This window comes from Coregonus clupeaformis, chromosome 31 (assembly GCF_020615455.1).
Source record: "Coregonus clupeaformis isolate EN_2021a chromosome 31, ASM2061545v1, whole genome shotgun sequence".
Taxonomy (NCBI): domain Eukaryota; kingdom Metazoa; phylum Chordata; class Actinopteri; order Salmoniformes; family Salmonidae; genus Coregonus; species Coregonus clupeaformis.
In genome coordinates, this window is record NC_059222.1 from 19,665,291 (window position 1) to 19,690,018 (window position 24,728).

Genomic DNA, 24,728 nt, shown 5'->3' on the forward strand with positions numbered 1-24,728 from the left:
CATTTCATTGATCTATTAGTAAAAAAAAATCCCACAGAGATTCATCTGGCGATATCGAATTTCAATAACCTCTGTGTAGGAACATGTCAAAACAACATAATTAGTTTGTGGTTCATGTACAGGTATGTGGGATCTGGCAGCTCTGTTATGTTGTGGGGAGCATTTGCCTGGCATGGTTTAGGTCCACTCAAACTGTAACGATCCCGGCAGTCTGAGTCGGGTCCTGTCTGTGGACTAGTTGTTATGTTCGTGATCTCCAGTTTCCCGAGGGTTCTGGAACGCTCCGGGGAGCTCTCTTGATTTCCGCACCTGCATCCCATCAGCAATCTGCACACCTGGTCCTGATCATCACCCTTCTTAGGCTCTGGCCTAACATCCATTCCCTGCCGGATCGTTAGCCATGAACAGTAGGTTTACCAGAGTATCAGTCTTAGAGCCTAGCGTTAGTTTTGTTGTTTTTGCACCTTGTTGGTTTGTTGCTTACTTACCCCGTTTTGTTCCATCTGCAGTCACCCGTCCGGAACCTTCCTCCAACCTCTGCCTGGTGGTCGGCGGCTGCCGACCCAGGATGGGATCAACCACTGCACCCCCAACAACTAATCAACGCCGCCCGCTCTGTTCCCTGGATTATTCAGCATCACTCTTGAACTTGTAAATAAACACTCACCTTCGTTTCAACTTACCTTGTCCTGGTCTGCTTCTGGGTTCTGGCTTAGCAACTCGTGACAGAACGATCCGCCAGTAATGAACCCAGCGGACCTGGACTCTGTTCGCCATGCCATTACCCAGCAGGAGAAGATGTTGGGCCATCATAGCACGGTACTACAGGAGATCGCGTTGTCAGTTCGGAACCTTTCTACCGGTCTGACGGAGGTCCAGAACCAACGCAAGTGTCCGGTGGAAGATCCACTACCGGTTTCACCCATCTCGCCTGCCGCTTCTGAAGCTGTGTCCTTCCGTGAGCCCAAGGTTCCGACACCGGATAAATATGAGGGGAGCTGGGAAGATGCCGTTCCTTCCTTATGCAGTGTGGATTAGTGTTCGATCTACAGCCCTACTCTTATGCCACAGACAAGGCTAGGATAGCCTTTGTGATTGAGTTGCTGCGTGGTCGAGCGCTGGAGTGGGCTTCAGCCGTTTGGGAACGACAGGATCCCTGCATGGCTTCATACCAGGGGTTCACGGCCGAGATGAGGAAGCTCTTCGACCATTCCGTCCGAGGGAGGGACGCAGCTAGGCGCCTGTTTTCGCTCGCCAAGGAACTCGCAGCGTGGCCGACTTCGTGATCGAGTTCAAGACGTTGGCTGTGGAGAGTGGGTGGAATGAGGAGGCTCTGCAAGCGGCCTTTACCAGGGTCTGTCGGAGCAGCTCAAGGATGAGTTGATCTCCTATCCGGAGTCTAGTGACCTGGACAGCTTGGTAGCCTTGTCTATTCGGGTGGATAATCGAGTCCGAGAGCGAAGGAGGGAGAAGCAATGGGCTCCGTCCAACCGATCAGCTTCTCAGGTTCCAGTCGGGTCGTCAAACTGCGCGGCTCGCTAAAGTTGGGAGGACTTTTAGCGAGCCAGTTTCGACCTCTCAATACCTCTGTCAGACCCCGTTTCCCGGCTACCCTTATGAACAGGAATCAGAGCTTAGCGATTAACGCTTTTATCGATTCAGGTGCCGATGGAAGCTTTCTAGATGCCGAGTTGGTGGAACAGCTGGGGCTTTCCAAGGAGCAATTGCCGGAAGCCATTGAAGCTACCACTCTGGACGGCAGTAGTCTGGCACGTATCACGATGAGGACTGAACCGGTTAAGATGCGGTTGTCGGGGAATCATTCTGAGATGATTTCATTCTTCATTCTGCCGTCTTCCCAGGTTCCTCTGGTCCTTGGATACCCCTGGCTGAAGGAACACAATCCCACGTTCGATTGGGTGACGGGCAAGGTAACGAGTTGGAGCCTTGATTGTCATGCTAACTGTCTCAAGACTGCCTGCCCCCATTCGGTTCCCAGTCAGGTGATTGAGGCTAAACCCCCAGATTTGTCCCTGGTTCCCGAGACATATCACGATTTGGGGGAAGTTTTCAGTAAGCAGAAGGCTCTGTCACTCCCTCCCCACCGACCATATGATTGTGCCATCAACCTGTTCCCTGGAGCTGTCTACCCCAAGGGAAGGTTATACAGTATCTCCCGACCTGAACGTGAGGCTTTGGAGACCTACATCAAGGAGTCCCTAGCTGCTGGTCTCGTTCGTCCCTCGTCATCACCCCTGGGGGCAGGATTCTTCTTTGTGGGTAAGAAGGATGGCTCTCTTCGACCGTGTATTGATTATCGGGGGTTGAATGACATCACGGTCAAGAACAAGTATCCCCTGCCCTTGATGAGTTCTGCCTTCGACTCCTTACAGGGTGCTACGGTGTTCACCAAGCTAGACCTACGCAATGCGTATCACATGGTCCGGATCAGAGAGGGGGACGAGTGGTTGACGGGTTTCAATACACCGATGGGTCACTTCGAGTATCAGGTGATGCCGTTTGGACTGACCAATGCTTCAGCGGTATTCCAGAGTATGGTGAACGACGTCCTGAGAGATATGATCGGTCTCTTTGTGTTTGTTTACCTGGATGACATTCTGATCTTCTCGAAGGAACCTTCCGACCACGTCCAGCATGTCCGGCAGGTTCTGCAGCGATTGTTGGAGAATCGCCTGTTCGTGAAGGCCGAGAAGTGCGAGTTTCACGCCCACACGACATCCTTTCTCGGGTACATCATCTCCAGGGGAGAGATTAGGATGGACCAGGAGAAGGTTAGAGCGGTTCTGGAATGGGCCCAGCCCGGTACGAGATTGCAGCTCCAGAGATTTTTGGGGTTTGCGAATTTCTACCGCAGATTCATCCGGGATTACAGCCGTGTGGCCGCTCCGTTAACTGCCTTGACTTCCAGTATCAGGACCTTCAAGTGGAATCCGGAGGCGGATCGAGCGTTTCTGGATTTGAAGAGGCGATTCACCAACGCACCGATTCTCTCTCAACCGGACACGGCCCGTCAGTTCGTCGTTGAAGTGGACGCGTCTGATGTGGGAGTTGGCGCCATCCTGTCGCAGCGATGCTCCACGGACAGTAAACTCCATCCCTGCGCCTACTACTCTCGTCGCCTTTCGCCTGCGGAGAGGAATTACGATGTGGGTAACCGGGAGCTTCTCGCGGTGAAACTTGCCTTGGAGGAGTGGCGCCACTGGTTGGAGGGCGGAGCAACCGTTTATTGTCTGGACTGACCACAAGAATCTTGCTTACGTGCAATCGGCTAAACGTCTCAACTCCCGTCAGGCCAGGTGGGCGTTGTTTTTCGGACGATTCAAGTTTTCCCTGACGATCCGACCTGGATCTAAGAACGGCAAGGCGGACGCCTTGTCCCGGATGTTCTCCAAGACGGAGGAGAGTGGGTCCAAGACCGAGACAATTCTCCCCGGAACTGCGTCGTGGGAGCAGTTATGTGGAAGATTGAGGAGGAGGTGCTGGCGGCCCTTCGGACTCAGCCCGGTCCCGTAACGGTCCACCCGGTCGGTTGTTTGTGCCTGAGTCGGTTCGCCCTGCTGTCCTCAAATGGTCCCACGCCAGCAAGATGGCTTGTCACCCTGGCGTGGCTCGGACAATGGCGTTTCTTCGCAGACGTTTTGGTGGCCTGCCATGGCCGAGGATACTCGGGGTTATGTTGCTGCCTGTCCAGTGTGTGCGCAGAATAAGAGTACCAATCGGCCCAGCTCTGGACTACTTCACCCCCTTCCTATTCCCCCGGCGACCATGGTCGCATCTGGCCCTGGACTTTGTCACTGGGTTGCCCGCTTCTGAGGGGAACACGGTCGTTCTGACTATCGTGGACAGATTCAGCAAGTTCGCCCACTTTGTGCCTATTGCCAAGCTTCCCTCTGCCTCGGAGACGTCCGAGATCCTGGTTAGGGGAGGTTTTCAGGGTCCACGGGTTGCCCAGTGATATCGTTTCCGACCGTGGCCCTCAGTTTACCTCTGCTGTCTGGAAGTCCTTCTGTTTGGCCATTGGAGCTACAGTCAGTCTCACATCTGGTTTTCACCCCCAATCTAATGGTCAGGCGGAGAGAGCCAACCAGAAGATGGAATCCACGCTACGCTGTCTGGCCTCTTCCAACCCCACCTCCTGGGTCTCTCAGTTGCCTTGGGTTGAGTATGCCCACAATACTCTCCCTACATCTGCCACTGGGATGTCTCCCTTCCAGTGCCTGTATGGCTACCAACCTCCCTTGTTCCCTTCTCAGGAGAAGGAGCTCTCAGTGCCTTCTGTTCAGGTCCATATTCGTCGTTGCCACCGGACCTGGCATCGGGCCAGAAAAGCACTCCTTAGAGTTTCGGACCGGTATCAGCTCCAGGCGAATCGTCGCGGATCCCCGCTCCCACCTACACCATCGGAGATAGGGTCTGGTTGGCCACACGGGATCTTCCTTTACGGACTGAGTCTAGGAAGTTGTTACCGAAGTTCATTGGTCCGTTTGTGGTGGAGAAGGTGATCAATCCGGTGGCAGTTCGACTCAAACTCCCGAGGACGCTCAGAGTCCATCCCACCTTTCATGTCTCCTGCCTCAAGCCTGTTTTCCTCAGTCCTCTGTTGCCTCCTCCGCCTCCTCCTCCTCCTCCTCGGATGATCGGAGGTGGTCCTGCCTACACGGTGCGTCGCATCATGGATTCCAGACGGCGGGGCCGGGGTTTCCAGTATCTCGTGGACTGGGAGGGGTATGGTCCTGAAGAGAGGAGTTGGATTCCGCGGCGACAGGTCCTAGATGCTGACCTCATCAGTGACTTCTACCGCCTCCATCCTGGCGCTCCGGGGAGTCCGCCCGGTGGCGTTGTCGGAGGGGGGTACTGTAACGATCCCGGCAGTCTGAGTCGGGTCCTGTCTGTGGACTAGTTGTTATGTTCGTGATCTCCAGTTTCCCGAGGGTTCTGGAACGCTCCGGGGAGCTCTCTTGATTTCCGCACCTGCATCCCATCAGCAATCTGCACACCTGGTCCTGATCATCACCCTTCTTAGGCTCTGGCCTAACATCCATTCCCTGCCGGATCGTTAGCCATGAACAGTAGGTTTACCAGAGTATCAGTCTTAGAGCCTAGCGTTAGTTTTGTTGTTTTTGCACCTTGTTGGTTTGTTGCTTACTTACCCCGTTTTGTTCCATCTGCAGTCACCCGTCCGGAACCTTCCTCCAACCTCTGCCTGGTGGTCGGGCGGCTGCCGACCCAGGATGGGATCAACCACTGCACCCCCAACAACTAATCAACGCCGCCCGCTCTGTTCCCTGGATTATTCAGCATCACTCTTGAACTTGTAAATAAACACTCACCTTCGTTTCAACTTACCTTGTCCTGGTCTGCTTCTGGGTTCTGGCTTAGCAACTCGTGACACAAACCCTTAGTTTGCCAGTAAATAAACAGCCATTCTGAGTGATACATTCAACCTATGGTGAATCATTTCTATCCTGATGGGAGTGGATGACAATGCCCCCATCCACAGGACAAAAGTGGTCGCTGAATGGTTTGATGAGCATAAAAAACGATGTAAACCATATTCCATGGCCGTCTCAGTCACCAGATCTCAACCCAATTGAACACTTATGGGAGATTCTGGAGCGGCGCCTGAGACAGCATTTTCCACTGCCATCAACAAAACACCAAATTATGGAATTTCTCCTGTAATCCGTCCTATAGTTCCAGACACTTGTAGAATCCATTGAAGCTGTTCTGGGGGTTCATGATGGCCCAAAGCCCTATTATTAAGACACTTTATGTTGGTGTTTCCTTTATTTGGGAAATACCTGCATCTGTCCTTGGTCCCTGGATATTCTCCACATAGGCTGAGAGGAGTGTGAGTGGGAATGTGAGTGTGTGGAATCGTGAGAGAGGGTGGGAGCAGTACAGGTCAACAGCATATCAATCATAGTGGAGAGGGTAACATGCCACGTGTGCTATATTTTCTCAGCGAGGTTTGACGACCCCAATATACTGCTGTCACCTCTCCTCCCTGCTGACTCGAGTGGTAGGGAATGAAAACGAAAACCCAGGTTTTCAGATCGTACATCAGCAATATCGTATTACATGGGGGGCGGGGAGGTGGGGGCTCTATTATTTTTGCTACCTCTCTCCCATCTCCGATCTTCTATTCAGCACAGTGAGTTTGGCTACACTACAGTGAGCACATTATCCCACAGCTATGGAGAACCACAGCGTGATTTCTCCATTCTCTGAAAGACAGAAAGACAGACAAGTAGAAGAATCGATGGCTGTTGAATACACATTTTCACCAGATACCTTTTATCGAAAATATTTTCGGTCAATATTTCATAATTTATTTTTTATTATGGCTGTGGTGATATTTTCTTCTTTCTAATCCTTTATTTAACCAGGTGAGTCCCATTTAATCTCTTTTTCAAGGGAGCCCTGGTGCCGTAAGAATCCCATCAATCTTACATGATACGGCCGAGATTCCATTTGCCAGTTTTCTCTCTCAAAAACTGTAACTGAGTGAACCAGCAGATAGAGAACGGGTTAAAGATATAGCACAAACAAACATGGCAGCGGTGGACTGGGTAAGGGAGAGGTTTCCTCACAAGGTTGGTCGTGACTGGGCAGGACAGGAGAAACTGTGAAGAGTTCTACTTCTTCCCCACTGAAAGCTCCTGTGGGAAGGCCTGGGGCGCTCTGGCTGCCCAGCCTGCCCTGGGCCACTGAGACACTCCAGTTGGACCCCGGTAGACTCTCAAGAGTCTGTCAACTCAGCTCCGGGGTATCTGAGGGACTCAGAGGTGTGAAAAGAAGCGAAAGAGCAAAAGGGCAAAACTTCTCACTGAGGAGCCCTGAGATGACACATCTGACCTGGGGAGGGAGGTAAGAATAGCCCCTGGCTGTCCAATCACCGCGGCCGCCCCACATAGGAGATCTGTGCCAGGGAGGGGCAAGCTGCTGGCCTGAAACCATGACCTGTAGTCAGTGTCTTGGGCTGTTAGAAGTAGGACAACAAGACTAAAAACTTTCACCAACGCACTATGTTGGATTACATATAGAAAGAGAGGGCAAAACTACAAAATGTAGGCAGCAAGCACAAAAAGACACCCAATTATACCAGACAGGTAATGACTATTTAGAAGGGCAAGAAAGCGAAACAAAATAGATTCATGCTGATCCGGAAGAGGTAGCGTATGTAGAGGGAAGGTAGGAGGGGAAGACAACAACGGGGACCTTGGAGTTTTACATTTGACATCCATCACTTTAATGTACAAAATATGGCTGAGAGCACCAAATAATGGAATCGAGGATTTACAGTGCGGAGAGGAAGTGCTTTCGAGAGTATTCCGCAAAGAAAAGTATATCAGAACACCTGTTATTTCAGCTAATAAAATAACGCTTTGCGTCTCGCTTTGACTACGAATGAGGCAATGTGCTTTCGTGCTATAAAAATGGGACTTTGCTACTCCTAAATGTCATGCGTAGCTATCCAGGGGTGCTGATGTTTGAAAATCAAGTCCACCGTAGGCATGGGTGAAAAGTTTCTCTCATATTGGGGTATGGTTGTGATGTAGTTGGGGGATTTGTTGTCCGACTACCGAGCAAACCATAGTTGCTGCTGGCGCTGCTCCTCTTACCCTTCTGTCCCTGTCCAGATGGCGGTTAAAAGACCCCAAATATTCCAGTTTGGCCTGGTAAAAAAAGTTGAAGACTACTTCAAAGTGGCGGACTATACAAGTAGTTATGCAACTGTTGAGACAAGTTGTGTCCGTTGCGTTAACACCTCCGATACAGCGTACACATTCTCACTGAACCCACAGAGTGCTTTACCTATATCAGCAATTGATTGAACTGCGGCCAATAATATAGGCTTTAAATAAAGCCGTGGACAAATAGCCCCACATGCAAATAAACTATGTGAAGGGAATGGGCTGGCATTGGGCTGGGGTGTGGAATTCATAAATATATCTAATGGCTCCATTTTATGGACACAGATTCATTCCTCTTCTTCCCCATTCCTTTCTTCAAACTGATTGGTTTTGAAAGATTGAGATGATAATGATCCGCAATATAAATGGGGAGGCTGTGAGAAATCTCATTTGAAAAACCAAGGGGAAGTGTAGCCTTGTAAACAAAATTCTATTTCACATTGTTAAAAGGTAATTTGTCTCCATCGTGAGCTGGCAGAGCCTTCATAAATAAAACAACGCAGTGTCTCAGGTGAGCTAGCTCTCTCTCTTTCTCTCGCTCTTCCCCACTGCTTTTTCTCCACTTTGTTTCGTTTGCTCTCCTCCTTGCATGCAAATCAGAAATTCAGAAAGTAGAGAAAGAAGATAAAGGCAGGAAAAAAACGAAACAGATGAAAGTTGGAGCTGGAGGAGAACTGTTGAGACCTCTGTACTTTCTGGGTACAAGTATTTGTTTGTAAAATGGACGACAGGCAAGTTGAATATCATTGTCATATTTACTCTGTCTTGACCAGTTTACACATGTAATGTGCTATAGCTGTCACGATCGTCTACGAAATGAGTGGACCAAGGCGCAGCGTGCGATACGAACATGACTTTAATTGTAAAGTACACGAAACAAAACAAAACACGATCATAAAGTCCACAATGACTGACAAGGAACAAAAGCCCACAAACACAAGGTGAACACAGACAGTTTAAATATGGCTCCCAATCAGAGATAACGAGCCGACAGCTGACACTCGTTACCTCCGATTGGGAGTCATTTTACCAAACAAGGAAAACACAACCAATACGAACACACCCTGGCTCAAAATACAAAGTCCCGGAGCCAGAGCGTGACAGTACCCCCCCCTAAAGGCGCGGACTGCGACCGCGCCTCAAAACCCCAAATAGGGGAGGGCTGGGTGGGTGTTGCTCCTCGGAGGCGGCTCCGGCTCCGGGCTTGACCACCACCCTACTTCAATCCCCCCGTAATGGCCCCGATCCGATCTGACCCAGCTTGCTGGATCAGGACAGACGACGCGCACCCCTGGCTTAGCGCGTGAGGCAGGAACGGACCGGACCTGGCTGACGATACGCACCCTAGGCTTGGTGCGTGGAGCCAGAACGGACCTCACCAGGCTGACGACTCGCATCCCTGGCTTGGTGCGAGTAGCAGGAAGGGGCTGGACCAGGCTGACGACTCGCACCCTTGGCTTGGTGCGAGTAGCAGGAACAGGCTGGACCAGGCTGACGACTCGCACCCTTGGCTTGGTGCGAGTAGCAGGGACGAGCTGAACCAGGCTGACGACGCACCCCGTAGGCTTGGTGCGTGGAGCAGGAACAGGCCGGGCTGGGCTGGCGACGCACCCCGTAGGCTTTGTGCGTGGAGCAGGGACAGGCCGGGCTGGGCTGGCGACGCACACCGTAGGCTTTATGCGAGAAGCTTGGATGGGCCGGACTGGGCTGGCGACGCGCACCACAGACTCGGTGCGGAGCGCAGGAACGGGCCGGGCTGGGCTGTCGACGCACACCGTAGGTTTGGTACGGGGAGCAGGAATAGACCGGACCGTACTGGGGACACACACCACTGGCTCTACACCGGGATCTGGAACGGGCCGGACCGGACTGGCAACACACGCCAGTACCTCTCGCCGTGCCTCCACACCTTCCATCCCCTCTTCTACCAGTGGCCCCCGTAACCTGGCGGCCTCCTCTGCAACCCCGCTGGATCGCTCCATAGCGGCCTCCTGCTGCCCCGACGTCGTGAGCCCCCCCCTAAAAATTTTCTGGGGGTCTCTCCTCCCTGTGGACCAGGCCTCCAACATTCTCTCCCACCTCTCGCTCCTCTGTCTCCAACCCTCTTCACTCAGCTCCTCAACACGCTGCTTGGTCTGGTTAAGGTGGGTTTTTCTGTCACGATCGTCTACGAAATGAGTGGACCAAGGCGCAGCGTGCGATACGAACATGACTTTAATTGTAAAGTACACGAAACAAAACAAAACACGATCGTAAAGTCCACAATGACTGACAAGGAACAAAAGCCCACAAACACAAGGTGAACACAGACAGTTTAAATATGGCTCCCAATCAGAGATAACGAGCCGACAGCTGACACTCGTTACCTCCGATTGGGAGTCATTTTACCAAACAAGGAAAACACAACCAATACGAACACACCCTGGCTCAAAATACAAAGTCCCGGAGCCAGAGCGTGACAATAGCGTTCATCAGGAGTGTACACAGACCTTTCAGGGGGCAGGTGGCTAGTGGCTTGTGTGGATATTTTAGTATATGGGGGTTAGCTAGAGTCCACACTACCTGTGCTGCTGCTGCCCTGACACACATGTGCAACTCCTGACTGAAGAAGGGATGGAGTTGGGTCGGAGGGTCATAGATGCAGCCACTCCTCTCTGTCTTTCTGCCTCTCTCTACTGGGTGTAGGCTCAGCCAACCAGAACGAATATTGATAATGAAAATCAAGTGTTAATCAAATGTTATGCTGCAGCTGTTGTGGCAGTAGTGTTGATATTTAAACTAGGTACCTTGCCACACACACACACACACACACACACACACGACCGGTGACCCTATCTCAAGCATGCATGTTTAGATATCAGGCACATGCAATCTCCGTACAGGGCAGACTGGGAAATGGGAGAAAACAGGCGTGTGTGAGCTCAGTACACGGCAGACAAACATGCGCAACTAAACAACGAATGAGGTGGGGGGTGGCAAACTTGACAAGGTCACGATGACTTGCGGGCAACAACCACAAAAACTGTATACAATATACCACCACCCAAAAGGGTACTTGGCAGGTGGGAGGGCAAAGGGGCAGGTGATCGGGCACAGGTAAACCCCTATCTGTGCATGTGCCTGGTGTTCACATTCTCTGAACTTTTCACTTCCATTTCTTGGCAGCTATCTCCAGCTTTAGCGTTTCTTGTTAGCATGTGTAATTATTTACTCACTCACATTCCTTTCATTGTGCCTTGTGCCTTGTTCCAGATCTTTTTGTCCAATTGGCGTGACAATGACCATAGGAGTTGGCAAGACAGCACAAACAGACCTGGGACCAGGATACTGACGTAGGTTTTTGTGACCCAAAGCTTGGCACATGAAAAACACTGAAATGTGCATTGATTTAAGTGTGCAGACTCCGGAGCCTCTTTTTCTAGTACAGCCTGTACAGTGCATTTCAGCTCAGCCACTGATAGCATGCATGCTAGTTGTCACAGCAATTAGGATACAGCAATTCCCTGTACTATGGCAGACCAGTCTCTGGTCAGAAAACCCACAAAATAAAAACCATGATACGTCCAAATTGGCTGAGCACGTAATAAGGCACTTTTGCAGCTAAATCTAAAGCAGATTCGACTCCTAGACTTCAATGTGCAAGTTTCCCCATGGCAATATGCATTGTGGGCTTGAATCTGCACTTTACAATCCTTAACTGCCAAAACACTGGTATTTTAAGCATCGCTCTCGGTCCGTTGGCAGTCCACTAATGGCGTTCATCCCAAAAATGTGAAATTGACTGTGGTTTATTGACAGGCTGTGGGAGATGCATTAAGCTTCTCTCAATCAAAATACACAAATGAAAAAAAAGTGTCTGTTCACTGCACATACGTTATTACAGGCTAAATGCTTGAAACGCTATCCCTCACAAATAAAAAAGTTAACAGACGAAAATGTTTCCGTCTGTAGCTTTTGCTTCCAGAGTCCCAGTTACAATTTAAGACACTACCACATAAAGCCAAAAGTAGTACTGAGAGATTAACCAACATTTAGGTTATTTTTTATTTTGTAAACAACTAATTGACCAACAGTTCAATTATTTAAATTCCATTTAGTTCAGTTCTTTCTGTAAGCTCAATGCGCACATTGCGCAGTTTCTCTAGCGATAAATCAGATCAAGCCTGAACTGTGAGATGTAGTAGGGAGTTGTAGTTTCCAAAAGGCCAATATTCTACATAGTTTAGAGTAGAAAATGTGATAATTAACTACAATGACCATAATCCATTGAGCACCTACTTGTCCGGTCTGTGTGTTTATTTTATGCCAGCTATGTTAGGTTAGTGTGGAGAAGACAAGGAGAAAGAGAGAAAAGACAGAAGAATGCATGATCGAGAGGAATAGAGAGCAGTTGCTTCGCGAGGTATCTCTAACTGAAAATATATGATCTAAGTGACTGATAGTTGGTATTCAGCAGTCATAAAAGTATGCCTTATTTACTTTGAAGAACAACTAAAATAGTGATTTTGTCAGACAGCAGAGGCAGCAGCTCTATAGAGATTAGATGATGACTTGGAATTAAATAATAAAAGTCATCAAATAAAACAAATGTAAAATACACAACTGAAATATGTTATTAAAGTAATGTGAATAAATGATGGTTAATAAGTGATAAGCAGTAATGGGCAGTCACTACCATCATGGGCCTTTTATTAATTGTTTTTATTCTGTGTTGTTACAGCATTCAACCAACATAATGCATAATGTATTTAATGTTTAAAAAATGATCGAAACCGAACCGACCTCAAAAAGCACTAAACGCTCAGCACTAGCCAGAGGCAATTTTTATAATAATTCATCGTGATCCTGGGTTCTATCTGACGTTTTGGTAAAAAATTAGTTATTGACATAGAGTTGCTCTTTATGTGGTCCTTTACATGTGTGATATGTCATATAAAAATGTAAAATAAGTAAATGTACAATGACATTTTTTTAAACTCTTAAAGTTCTATCTGTGCAAACCCCTTTTAACTTGTTGTTATAAGGTTCTATCTGCAATCCAATCACACAATTCTGGGTTGTCAAAAATAATTGTATGTAAGGTGATATACTTATTGAGTCATGAAAGAGGAAGACATCACAAAACAGTTCTGAGATCTTCTCAAAACTATACGTTTTGCAGATAGAACCATATATTCCCAAGTCCTTGATTATTCATATCATAGGTTCTGGTCCTCTTTTTAAATTACTTGGATTTTCTTCACCACTTTTTCAGAAGAATTGCGTAAGCTCTTCATGGTAAAAACAAATAAATACAGGTGCCTTAGAGCATGTTTAAGGCCCTAGGAGAGGCATTGCTGTTTTTGTCTTGTTCTATATCAATATGAAAACCTCCATGGAAGGGGTATTTCACTAAAATTACAAACTTACCACATTTTATTGATAACTTGCAAGTAGTTTACTGACTTTGGGTGTTAGAGACCAGACAAAAATACTAATGCATAGCTAAAGCTTTAGCAATGTTGCTAGTTATCCATAGGATATAGTGTATTTGTGATTTTAAAGAACAGTCACTTTAACAAATGTGTGATGAACATGAATTAATATATTTGATTTGATTAGAAAGAAGGGTATTCTCTTTATTTAAGTCATTAAATGTCTGTACTTTTCTATTGAAATAACATTCTGTGGCAGATAGATCCTTATAGCTGAACCCAGATTGACATTTCAGGGCCATAAGGTTCTATCTGCGATTGCACCCTCCAAAAAATGTCTTAGGATTCTGATACTCTGCACTTTAGGTATCTGGTGAGGACCTGGGTTATGAAATAAAAATTCACTGTGAAAAATTTATGCTCAATATCGCAGAACCTCATAGTCCCAAGGTCTCTGAATGTTACATACAAGACCCACCCCCATCAGTTTACAAACAAGAACTGAGCTGGCCCCTTTGACCTGGAATATGATATGCACCCAAGTCATTGTTGTGCCAAGCTGGTTATGTGTTTATGGGGGACTATGACACTGCAGAGTCATTACAAGACTCACAGAGATTCAGCCATTATCAATCAGAGATGTTGACAACGAGACAACCCGACGCAGTGCAAAGAACTCCGGCCTGCCAAGAATGTTTGAGTCATTAACGCCTCCTCCTTGCACAAGGTTACCCACAATCCCCGGCATATTTCACCCGCGCCCTTTTCCGTCCGACAGACAAGTGCTGCGTGACCCTAACTGCCGTTTTTGACGTTCGGACTGAGTTAAGGAAGCACTAACAGTTAATGTAGCATTCATTGAGCGGGGAGCGTTGTCCGATAAAGGGGGCGCCTTAAATCACAGCCTGCGTCCACATGCAGATTCAATTAGCCAGATTTACATCGGTAATCCCACTTTGATGGGAGGCCGGCACTGATGCCGCCAGCAAGTTGAGCGACAAGGTGGTTGTCTTTCCTCTGATCTGATCTACCTCCAGTCAACCTTTTATGAGTATGTACCAACAAAACACATTAAAGTTAACTTCTCGCAGCTCCACTAAGATTAGCAGAGGATGTGTAATCACCCCACACACTGTCTCATTCACAGACAGCAATGTCACCGCCTCATCGAGCATTTGCTCAAGCCTGCGTGCCTGAAGTGCCAGAATGGGGGGGGTCTCACAGTGACTCTCTATACACAGTGACTCTCTGTACTGAGGCCTGTAACGTAAGTACAGTTTTGTCATTCAGATCAGCCTGCACAGTGACAGGTCACAAGCAGCCCGGGGCTACAGGCTGTCAGTGATGGATCAACCAGACAGACAGTCAGTGAGATAACACGTCCATCTGCCTGCCGCCTGCTACTGACAGACAAACCAAGGGACACACAAAAGAAACCTCTAATCTAGGTATCTCTTCCTGCTGATGCTTGTCCCTCTCTCAACACTCCAGACCGTTGATTTGAAATATGATGGTGCAACTTCAGCAAAGCTCTATCTGATATTATAAAAGACTCCATTCCCGCGGACAGTGATAAGTGTAGCGTACGTCGTTAATGGATCACACGTCAAGATGGATGGCTGCGTCTACGGTGATGGGCTCTCAAGGAGCAGTCGGTAATCAAGTTCAGAGGAGGAGGAGAGAGAGAGCAAAGTCAACACAAAGGCAAAGGAGTTAAAACAATATGGCATGAACAAAAAGTACTTGAAAACAATGACTGGAATTCTGATGTTGATGTGAAGTCAAGGGGAGATAAGGAGTCGGACCCGCACAAAAAAATTAAGGCCTCTTGGTTTCAATGGCACAGTCACCGACTCGCAGCACTTCTATGAAAATGTACCGCTGTTCTGACTCTTGTACGGCGCAACTCCTCTCTGACAGCACGACACAAGAAACACATTAGCTACATCGACCGTCTGTGAAGTGGAGCGACATCTCCCACTGTATCCCTCCTCACCACCACCCGTCCGCATTTCCCCATCTCCCTCTCCGTGTACTTAGCCCTGTCTCCCCCCTCTGCTCTCCTCCATCCTTCCACTGCCGCACCTAGCCTGTTGATGCAGACACTAAGGCCTTTCTCATTTGGGAAAAAGTACGTCCTCCCCCTCTCTCCTCCATCCTCTCTCCTCCGTGACCCGGAAACCAATAAGTGGTCGAGGAGAGTGTCAATTCGTTAGTAGGCAAAGGGAAGACAGTCCTCCCTTCCTCGATAGCCTCCTTTTGGCGAGGAAGTACAAGTGTAGTCCTTCAAGGAAATCAGTTTTGAAATCTGCCACACCCCCTTTGAATCAGCTATTGTTTTCTCGAAGGAGAAAAGCATGCAAACATTTAAAGGCAATATGTTACTTATCCTTTTATCTATACAATGTCTTGCACAACTTCCTAAATTTGTTTTTATCACTTTATACATTTCTTTTAGTATACCACCCTGTAAACATATATTGCCTGATGACGCGCGATTGGAGAAGTCTCATTTCATACAAGCGCATTTTCGTCTACTTTTCCACATCTCCTCGATTACCTTTGACCGTTTTCAAAAGGAGGTCAGAGAGGACGGAGGAGAGAGGACGCAGGAGTTGCACAAATCCAATTGAGAAAAGGCCTATGATAAAAGAAGAGGAGGAGGAGAGAGTGGAGAGAAAATGAGGATCCCATGATTTGCAAGCTGATTTCAAGTGTAATCAAGAAGCAATTCTCTGGGTGTTGTGGAGCTCTGTCACCCATCTCTAATCTTCCCGCTGGCACGCTTACGCCCGTCAATAGTTAAGCCCCCTGTTTTTTCCCCCCCGGCCCCGCACCGCTGCTGATTGTGGGGTAAAGCACACCTGAGAGGTGTCAATCAGCACTAACTGGGGCGCGTTCACTTAGATCTCTCCGCACGTCAATCAACGGGCAGGCGCCAAGGCAACTGGAAGTATTAGCAACAGTATTCTCTGTTGGATTAAGCTGGCTGTTAAATTGGCAGCCAGCAGCTGAGCAAAATGAGTTGTGGAGCGGGGAAATAAAGTGAGAGAAGAGAGGGAGGAGAGGAGTGGAGAAAGGAGGGAAGAGAAAACAGTTAATGAATGTGTGATTCCTGTGTTTAAGTTTGGGAATTACATCCCCTTGGTTTTGTGGGGGGGAAATTGGGGGAGAAACCTAAAGGAATTATTCACTGAGACATAATTAAATGCACTGTGAAACTTTAAATCAACTAAATAAATTGCTTCTCTCAATTACGCTGCATTTTCTCCTCTCCTCCACTTGCCTCGTTAAAAAATACATAAAATTGCATCACAGTCTTTCAAACCGTGGGTTTTACATGAATGAATGATTAGGGTGGTTCATCATTGCAAAAGAGAGATATTTATTGAAGAAAAGGTCATATAAAAAAGTAATAATTACTATTTGCCTTCCTCATTACTTGGGTAGAGAGAGAAATATGAAGTAAATTTGTATGATAGATAAATATGCGAGAAGAACACCACCAGTCATCCGCCTAGCTATAAGTGCAAATTAGGTTTGGTGGCATTTTCCATTTTTAGAGTGTGAGTGTCCCTCCCAATATTAACATTGCAACAGCTAACCAACCATACCTCATTTGATTGGCTCAGAGTTAAAAACAACCGCTAATATACTGTGGCGTGGCGGCAGGGTGCCTCAGCTTAAGCTTTTGGAAATGCAAATGTTGTGGGGAGAGACACTGGCTTGACTTCTGAAATTTGGTTTGACTACTACTTACTTAAACTGCATACTGTGTGTTTAGTAAAAAATGTATGCAGTACACGCAAATATCAACATACTAGGCTCATCCATACTGCAAAGGCGTCATCTAATACGCAATTGCGTTGAATCTCGCCATTCATTCATTTTGGTAGAGCGTGTCCCCTTATCTGATTATTAGCTGTTGTCAAAAACACGTGGGTCTAAAAAGATGATCCTCTTCCTCAATAGTGTGTAGCGATTTTTACTAGATGAAAAGCCTAAATGAATATGACATCCTGGCATTTAAAGCATACGAAATTTATGAAATTTCACATACTATAAAACGTTATATTTTTGCATACCCAAAATGGCTACTATTTAGAATGCTAGTAGGTACACATCCAAAGTTTGACAGGAACATGTGGTAGATAACTACAAACAAATTAGTGAGTCTGCTTGCAAGCTAAAAAGCTAGTCTATAATTTTAATGGTAGGTTTATTTTAACAGTGAGAGACAGAATAACAAAAAAAAAATCCTGAAAAACGCATGTCAAAAATGTTATAAATTGATTTGCATTTTAATGAGGGAAATAAGTATTTGACCCCCTCTCAATCAGAAGGATTTCTGGCTCCCAGGTGTCTTTTATACAGGTAACGAGCTGAGATTAGGAACACACTCTTAAAGGGAGTGCTCCTAATCTCAGCTTGTTACCTGTATAAAAGACACCTGTCCACAGAAGAAAACAATCAATCAGATTCCAAACTCTCCACCATGGCCAAGACCAAAGAGCTCTCCAAGAATGTCAGGGACAAGATTATAGACCTACACAAGGCTGGAATGGGCTACAAGACCATCGCCAAGCAGCTTGGTGAGAAGGTGACACCAGTTGGTGCGATTATTCGCAAATGGAAGAAACACAGAAGACCTGTCAATCTCCCTCGGCCTGGGGCTCCATGCAAGTTCACACCTCGTGGAGTTGCAATGATCATGAGAACAGTGAGGAATCAGCCCAGAACTACACGGGAGGATATTGTCAATGATCTCAAGGCAGCTGGGACCATAGTCACCAAGAAAACAATTGGTAACACACCACGCCGTGAAGGACTGAAATCCTGCAGCGCCCGCAAGGTCCCCCTGCTCAAGAAAGCACATATACAGGGCCATCTGAAGTTTGCCAATGAACATCTGAATGATTCAGAGGAGAACTGGGTGAAAGTGTTGTGGTCAGATGAGACCAGAATCGAGCTCTTTGGCATCAACTCAACTCGCCGTGTTTGGAGTTGGAGGAATGCTGCCTATGACCCCAAGAACACCATCCCCACCGTCAAACATGGAGGTGGAAACATTATGCTTTAGGGGTGTTTTTCTGCTAAGGGGACAGGACAACTTCACCGCATCAAAGGAACGATGGACGGGGCCATGTACCGTCAAATCTCGGGTGAGAACCTCCTTCCCTCAGCCAGGGCATTGAAAATGGGTCGTGGATGGGTATTCCAGCATGACAATGACCCAAAACACACGGCCAAGGCAACAAAGGAGTGGCTCAAGAAGAAGCACATTAAGGTCCTGGAGTGACCTAGCCAGTCTCCAGACCTTAATCCCATAGAAAATCTGTGGAGGGAGCTGAAGGTGCGAGTTGCCAAACGTCAGCCTCGAAACCTTGATGACTTGGAGAAGATCTGCAAAGAGGAGTGGGACAAAATCCCTCCTGAGATGTGTGCAAACCTGGTGGCCAACTACAAGAAACGTCTGACCTCTGTGATTGCCAACAAGGGTTTTGCCACCAAGTACTAAGTCATGTTTTGCAGAGGGGTCAAATACTTATTTCCCTCATTAAAATGAAAATAAATTTATAACATTTTTGACATGAGTTTTTCTGGATTTTTTTGTTGTTATTCTGTCTCTCACTGTTCAAATAAACCTACCATTAAAATTATAGACTGATCATGTCTTTGTCAGTGGGCAAACGTACAAAATCAGCAGGGGATCAAATACTTTTTTCCCTCACTGTAGTTGTTTTACTGTTGTGGCTAGCCAAAAATAACTTGTTTTGAAATGTTGGAGCATCTTATTATCCTTTGGGGCTTTAAAAGTGTACTTACACTTTGATTTTGAACATTCAAAGCAACTGGGAAACTTCCATGGCAGGCACTGTTGTCACCTAATTGTGCTTTTTCACTGCAGGGCCGTGCTGTGCCGTGAATATCAAGGTTCCTATTTCATTTCCATTTGCCAATGGCCCGTTTGATTCCTGGAACCAAGCGGGATATTCAGCCTCGTTTGATATCTAGTACTGACCTCGAACCAAGTAGGCCGGTGAGTGGGGTTACAAATGGCCATACTCAATGATTGGTCTCACGCATGTTAATACTCATACACGAGTCACTACCGCCATTTTTATGAGAGAAGGTAAATCTGACTACGAACGGTAAAGCCACAAATAGACCTTGTGGCTTTACAGTTTAACTGTAAAGCCAAAAAACTAATAATGGAAGCAGCAAATTGGTCAGTTGGAGATTGGATTATTTCACCATGAATGAACATTTGATACATTAGCCGAGATTGGAATCCATCGGTCAGTAAAATGATGAAGGGAAAGAATTGAAAAACTCAAACAAGAATATAAAAAGATAAAAGACCACAACAACAAAAGTGGATATTTGAAGCCATGATGACACTGAGCAGCGATGATCAGCATGGTAATATATTGTTTTTAGACAAATTACTATCTAGCTAGCTACCAATGTCTTCAGCGTAGCTAGCTGTAGCGTGTGAGAGAGCACTGCGCGAGACATGAACCAGGTTCGACAACTTGTCATATAAACATCCATGGAAGGTCAGCAGGAAAAATAATGTCCATATGCTGGCAGGTAAGGTAAGTAAGAGTTGAGGGTGGGGGGGGGTGGGGGGAGTCCATAGGGGGAGTAGCAGGGGGAGGGGGGAGTAGGTAGCTGACTAGTGGTGGCTATTCAGCAGCCTGATGGTCTGAGGGTAGAAACTATTGACCAGTCTTTCAGTTTTTGCGATGATGCTGCTGTACTGCCCACGTATGAGTGATTGAAGCAGGGAGAACAGGGCATGGCTTGGGTGGCTGGGGTCCCTGATGATCTTCTTGGCCTTCCTGCGATACCAGGTGTTGTAGGTGTCCTGTAGGGCAGGCAGTGTGCACCCAATGGTGCGTTCGGCTGCACGTATCACCCTCTGAAGAGCCTTGCGGTCCACGGCGGTGGATCACCGCCGTACCAGGCTGTGATGCAGCCCGACAGTATGCTCTCGATGGTACTCCTGTAGAACACTGTGGCCCCTCGGGGACAGGCTGAATTTCTTCAGCATCCTGAGATTGAAGAGTCGCTGTCGTGCCTTCTTCACTACGGTGTCTGTGTGGTTAGACCATTTCAGCTTCTCTGAGATGTGTACGCCAAGGAATCTGAAGTTATTGACCATCCCCACGGTGGCCCCGTTGATGAGGATGGGGGCGTGTCCAGCCTGGTTCCTCTTGAAGTCCACAATCAGCTCCTTTGTTTTGCCAACACTGAGGGAGAGGTTTTATACCTGGCAACAAGTCGTCAGAGTGTCCTTTCGGTGGTGGACCATTCTTGATACACACGGGAAACTGTTGAGAGTGAAAAACACAGCAGTGTTACAGTTCTTGACACAAACCGGTGCGTCTGGCACCTACTACCATACTCCGTTCAAAGGCGCTTAAATATTTTGTGTTGCCCATTCACCCTCTGAATGGCACACATGCACAGTCTATGTCTCAATTGTCTCAAGGCTTAAAAATCCTTCTTTAACCTGTCTCCTCCCCTTCATCTACACTGATTGAAGTGGATTTAACTAGTGACATCAATAAGGGATCATAGCTTTCACCTGGATTCACCTGGTCAGTCTATGTCATGGAAAGAGCAGTTGTGCTTAATGTTTTGTATACTCAGTGTATTTTCCCTGTACCTTATTATTCCTGTACTGTACATGTCATTACTTCTGACTATATATTTTCCCAGGGAAGAGAAAACACACTGCGCGCACACCCACCAAATACCTGCATTTTATGAGGGAGACCGAAGCCTCATACCTGAAAACACTTAAGGCCCAGCAGCAGGATCAGCACTTCAATCAGTTGCGTGAATATGAGGCAGCAGCCAGGGTGGCTGAAATGGCTTGGGCCGCCTCGTTTAACAACATCTTAAAAGCTCTATTTGGACAGTTTGTCCAAGCCATAAAAGGACGTCAGACACCAGCAGAAGACGGGCTGAGGTTCTTATGTAAAATACTTATTTTTTATTCACTTAAATTTGCAATACACCAAAAGCATTGTGAATGTGGCTTTCAATTACTGATCATTGAATTTAGAAAATGTTAAACAATGAAAATAATGTACATTTAGCAGATTTTGGAGCAATAAACTTAAACATGCTTACTTGTGTTGATTTTAAATGTAGGAAATAAAGATTAGACATACCAAACATAGATTCAATTGTGTAGTAGGGTATTCACAGGGGGTAAAAAACTAAACTTATAAGAACATACAATACCGGTCAAAGGTTTTAGAACACCTACTCATTCAAGGGTTTTTCTTTATTTTTAGTATTTTCTACATTGTAGAATAATAGTGAAGACATCAAAACTATGAAATAACACACATGGAATCATGTAGTAACCAAATAAGTGTTAAACAAATCAAAATATACTTTATATTTGAGATTCTTCAAATAGCCACCCTTTGCCTTGATGACAGCTTTGCACACTGTTGGCATTCTCTCAACCAGCTTCATGAGGTAGTCACCTGGAATGCATTTCAAGTAACAGGTGTGCCTTCTTAAAAGTTAATTTGTGGAATTTATTTCCTTCTTAATGCGTTTGAGCCAATTAGTTGTGTTGTGACAAGGTAAGGGGTGTATACAGAAGATAGCCCTATTTGGTAAAAGACCAAGTCCATATTATGGCAAGAACATCTCAAATAAGCAAATAGAAACGACAGTCCATCATTACTTTAAGAAATGAAGGTCAGTCAATATGGAAAATTTCAACAACAAAAAAAAATTTTATTCAAGTGCAGTCGCAAAAACCATCAAGAGCTATAATGAAACTGGCTCTCATGAGGACCACCACAGGAACGGAAGACACAGAGTTACCTCTGCTGCAGAGGATAAGTTCATTAGAGTTACCAGCCTCAGAAATTGCAGCCCAAATAAATGCTTCACAGAGTTCAAGTAACACACATCAACATCGACTGTTCAGAGGAGACTGTGTGAATCAGGCCTTCATTGTTGAATTGCTGCAAAGAAACCACTACTAAAGGACACCAATAAGAAGAAGAGATTTGCTTGGGCCAAGAAACACGAGCAATGGACATTAGACCGGTGGAAATGTGTCCTTTGGTCTGCAGTCCAAATTTGAGACACCATGTCTTTGTGAGACGCGGTGTGGGTGAAAGGATCATCTCTGCATGTGTATTTGCCACCGTAAAGCATGGAGGAGGAGGTGTTATGGTGTGGGGGTGCTTTGCTGGTGACACTGTCTGTGATTTCTTTAGAATTCAAGGCACACTTAACCAGCATGGCTACCACAGCATTCTGCAGTGATATGCCATCCCATCTGGTTTGGGCTTAGTGGGACTATCATTTGTTTTTCAACAGAACAATGACCCAACACACCTCCAGGTTGTGTAAGGGCTATTTTACCAAGAAGGATAGTGATGGAGTGCTGCATCAGATGACCTGGCCTCCACAATTCCACAACCAAATTGAGATGGTTTGGGATGAGTCGGACCGCAGAGTGAAGGAAAAGCAGCCAACAAGTGCTCAGAATATGTGAGAACTCCTTCAAGACTGTTGGAAAAGCATTCCAGACAAAGCTGGTTGAGAGAATGCCAAGTGTGTGTAAAGCTGTCATCAAGGCAAAGGGTGGCTATTTGAAGAATCTCAAATATAAAATATATTTTGATTTGTTTAACACTTTTTTGTTACTACATGATTCCATATGTGTTATTTCATAGTTTTGGTGTCTTCACTATTATTCTACAATGTAGAAACTAGTAAAAATAAAGAAAAACCTTTGAATGAGTAGGTGTTCTAAAACTTTTTACAGGTAGTGTATGTCTAATGGTAAAATGAACGTAAGGGTGTATATTTAAGCAACAAGGCCCGAGGGGGTTTGGCAACGCGGAGTGCCTGGATACAGCCCTTAGCCATGGTGTATTGGTCATATACCACAAACCCCCAAGGTGCCTGATTGCTATTATAAACTGGTTACCAACGTAATTAGAGCATTAAAAGTAAATATACTGTCTGATATACAACGTCTGTCAGCCAATCAGCATTCAGGGCTTAATAATCTGCAAGGGTAAAATTCATGTGATGGGGGTATAGTAAACGAAAAAGGGAGAGAACCGCTGAGCTAAGGGACTAGGCTTGGTCTGTCATGCTAGTGGTTCTGTTGTTGGTCCAGGCCCTTTGTTGTCCAAAGGGTGTTGGTGGAGTTGGGAGTCTGTGAGAGGAGGGAGAAAATCACAAAGCAAGAAAAAAAGAGAAACTGTTAATAAACATTTATTTGCCAATTGGCCACACATCAACTCACCACAGCATAGGTGTAGGTGCATCCCAAACATGCTAAATGGCTGACATGTCTGGTGAGTATGCGTGCCATGGAAGAACTGGGACATTTTCAGCTTCCAGGAATTGTGTACAGATCCTTGCGACATGTGGCTGTGCATTAGCATGCTGAAACATAAGGTGATGGCGGCGGATGAATGGCACGACAATGGGCCTCAGGATCTCATCATGGTATCCCTGTGCATTCAAATTGCCATCGATAAAATGCAATTGAGTTCGCAGTCTGTAGCTTATGCCTGGCCATACCATAATCCCATCGCCACCATGGGGCACTCTGTTCACAACGTTGACATCAGCAAACCGCTCGCCCACACAATACCATACACCGGGTCTGCGGTTGTGAGACCGGTTGGACGTACTGCCAAATGCTCTAAAACAACATTGGAGGTGGCTTATGGTAGAGAAATTAACATTACATTATCTGGCAACAGCTCTGGTGGACATTCCTGTAGTCAGCATGCCAATTGCACTCTCCCTCAAAATTTTAGACATCTGTGGCACGGTGTTGTGTGACAAAACTGCACATTTTAGAGTGGCCTTTTATTTTCCCCAGCACAAGGTGCACCTGTGCAATGATCATGCTGTTTAGTCATATTCTTGATATGCCACACCTGTCAGTTGGATGGACTTTCTTGGCAAAGGAGAAATACTCACTAACAGGGATGTAAACAACATTTGAGAGAAATTGTTTCTTCTCCTCCCGTTGCTCCACCCTGCCACAGGACGTCACCAGCCAGGAGGACGACCCCGAGGACGAGGTGTGGGCCGGTCAGGGCGGGACGATGGAATTGCCGAATTAGGTTGGGGTCCAGAATGTCCCCAGCCGGAACCCAGCTCCTCTCCTCAGGGCCATACCCCTCCCAGTCCACCAGGTAAGGGAGCTGTCATTCCACATCATCATGTCACCCCTTCACCGGATCATCTTGGGATTGTCTTGGCTCAGACTACACAACCCTACCATCAATTGGATCACCAAGAGGTTCACAGCCTGGTCCACCTCATGCCGGAAGACCTGCCTGCCGGTGGTTTGTTGTTCCACGTCAGCGGAGAGTCCGGAGTCCGCCCTCCAGCCCAACATTCCATGTGAGTACGCAGATCTCTCCGATGTCTTCTCTTCATCTAAGGCTACGTGTCTCCCTCCTCACAGGCCCTGGGACTGCGCCATTGACCTGCTGGAGGGATAACACCCCCCAAAGAGACTGAGGCCATGGAGAAGTATGTGGCGGAGACCCTGAAACAGGGGTTCATCAGACGCTCT